We start from the raw sequence: 2951 nt of genomic DNA on the forward strand, positions 1-2951 counted from the left end.
AGCAGGTCTACACATATGTTGAAACATATAGTATGAAAAACAATTTTCACAGTCATACCAATATTAGGTTGTAAGTCTCTGGAATTAAGCCATATTTCTGTATCATTAACAGTTTCATTCCGTTAAGGTTTCTTCCGAAATCTGAAAATTTCAAAAAATGCTTCTCACTGACTTGCTGGAAGGTATATTAGTAGGTTGTGTTTGGTGAATATATGCCAACGGCCACACCAAGTTGAAAACACCGGTTCTCGTCCGACCACTGAAGTTAAGCAATGTCGGGCCCGGTTAGTACTTGGATGGGTGACCGCCTGGGAACACCGGGTGCTGTTGACACTTTTTTTTACCTTTTTTTATATTGTAATTATTATTTATTTATTTATGTAAGCTTATCTATTATTTATTCACCTTTTTTTCTCAAGGCCTGACTAAGCGCGTTGGGTTACGCTGCTAGTCAGGCATCTGCTTGGCAGATGTGGTGTAGCGTATATGGATTTGTCCGAACGCAGTGACGCCTCCTTGAGCTGCGGAAACTGAAACTGAAACTGGTGAATATACATGACAGCGTTTTTCTTATTCACAATTAAAAGGAAAGAAATACAAATTCTGGACAGAACACACAGTGTTGCTAACTACACAAACGACGTGTTTACACCGTACAAATATCCTAAAGTGGACACTGAATTTAATGGAATGAACATAAAAGAAAAATTGAATAGATCGTTTTTTCGTCTGCCTGTTCATTTTACATTGGTTCGTGCAACAACAGCAACAACAACAACACTGAAATAGAGGAAACACGTGGACTAAAAGGATGTCATTGCAGAAGTACAATCTCAAGAAGATGATGGAAAACCAACGGAGAGCTGACGTGTATAGAGACCGTATCGTAGCGCACTAATTCAAAAGGTTTAAAACCCTCCACAAGTGACCCACTCAAAATCACCAGAGGAAAGTTTTGTCTGAAGGACTAGACCGTAATTGACCAGGTGGCCTTAAATGGCAATGTCTAGACTAACAGTTCTCATCAGCAGAAAAGTCCATCCAGTTAAAGACATCTATGCCATCGGAAGACTTCACACACACACCCTCCTCCCTCCATTAGACCAGAAAACTATTTACGAGGCACAATTGAAAACAACAACAACAGCAACAACAACAACACTGAAATAGAGGAAACACGTGGACTGAAAGGATGTCATTGCAGAAGTACAATCTCAAGAGGATGATAGAGAAACAAGGGAGAGATGGCGTGTATAGAGACCGCATCGTAGCGCACTAATTCAAAAGGTTTAAAACCTTCCACAAGTGACCCACTCAAAGTCACCAGAGGAAAGTTTTGTCTGAAGGACTAGACCGTAACTGACCAGGTGGCCTTAAATGGCAATGTCTAGAATAACAGTTCTCATCAGCAGAAAAATCCATCCTGTTAAAGACATTCCGATATTTTTATTCACAAATTTGTATAAACATAATCACACACACACACACACACACACACACACACACACACACACACACACACACACAGAGAGAGAGAAAGAGAGAGAGACGCACACGCACACTAACTCACACAGCTTAATTTACAGAAAAGTAATTAAAAACATTACAGTTGTCTGCGATTAAGTCGACGCGGTGGGGACAACAAAACACACACACACACACACACACACACACACACACACACACACACACACACACACACACACACACACACACACCACAAGGTTGACTCATCCAAGGTATAGATAGTCACCTTAACTTCCTTTCTTTTTTCTTTCTTTCCTTTCATTTCCTGTCCTTTTTACCGAGGTACAAACATGTGGCCGATTTATGCGAGTTTTCCAATTTCATGAGGTGGAGTTAAGCGAGGAAAATATATTGAGATGAAGAGGGCTGCTGACCAAACTCATGACATACAACAAAAGCGAGGTGAACTTACGTGGAGACAACTGCAGTGTCATCAAAACATTCGCATTCAAAAGGAAGTGGAAAAATCAACAGCATGAAATACTTTATTCATGTTATAATTTTATACAAATGCAGTTCTCTTTTTTCTCTGTCTCTCTCTCTCAACACACAAACACACACACACACACACACACACACACACACTCTCTCTCTCTCTCTCTCTCTCTCTCTCTCTCTCTCTCTCTCTCGTCTAATATCACTAAACAGTGAAAAGACGTTAAACTAAACTGAACACACACACACACACACACACACACACACACACACACACACACACACACACACACACACACACACACACACACACACACGCACATAGTTCATAAAAATCAGTCTCCTCCTCACACAAATACTCCTGCATAAACACAATATACACTACAGAATATATACATATAATTTCATAAATATGCATTTTCTTCTGACACTTCAATGTCTAGTGGTTAAAAAAAAAGTTTTATCTGGAGATATATATATTTTCAACCAGCTCTTTGACAGACTGGCAGACATTTCTACTTGGCTTTCCTCCTCCAATGCAGACTAAAGTTGATGCAGACTAATACTTGGTTGTCCCCACACAACTGCTGCCTTGTTCCACCATTTCTGGAGTGTCCTACACCATTGCTGGTGGATCTCGTCATTACTGCTGCCTTGTCTCATGCAACTGCTGGAGTCTTTAACGTGATGGTGACGTCCTGAGCACAGTGGGAACGTCATGCCCCGAAGATGGCGATGACGTACTTAAGGTGATAGTGATGTCATGCCATGATGATGGTGACGTCACGTTCTGAGGATGATGGTTATGCCATGCCCAGAAGATGGTGGCGACGTCCTTAAGCTGATGGTGATGTCAGGTCCTGAACCACACTGAGGAGCTGAAGCAACAATAAATGTTTGGTCTGGTGTGAATGGGGAATCAGCACAGATGTGATTACATTCTGCCCCGTATCAGCTAGTGTGACATATTTCAAACGAATTTCTCTGCT

General features: G+C 41.1%; 1 non-coding gene across 1 annotated transcript; it reads left to right on the top strand.

The window, feature by feature from the left end:
* The first annotated feature begins 214 nt into the window (after positions 1-214).
* LOC143295538 (5S ribosomal RNA) lies at positions 215-333 on the top strand. The gene has a single exon (XR_013057031.1). It is a non-coding gene; the product is annotated as a 5S ribosomal RNA (ribosomal RNA).
* The last annotated feature ends 2618 nt before the right edge of the window (positions 334-2951 follow it).

Source organism: Babylonia areolata, chromosome 20 (assembly GCF_041734735.1).
Source record: "Babylonia areolata isolate BAREFJ2019XMU chromosome 20, ASM4173473v1, whole genome shotgun sequence".
NCBI lineage: Eukaryota > Metazoa > Mollusca > Gastropoda > Neogastropoda > Buccinidae > Babylonia > Babylonia areolata.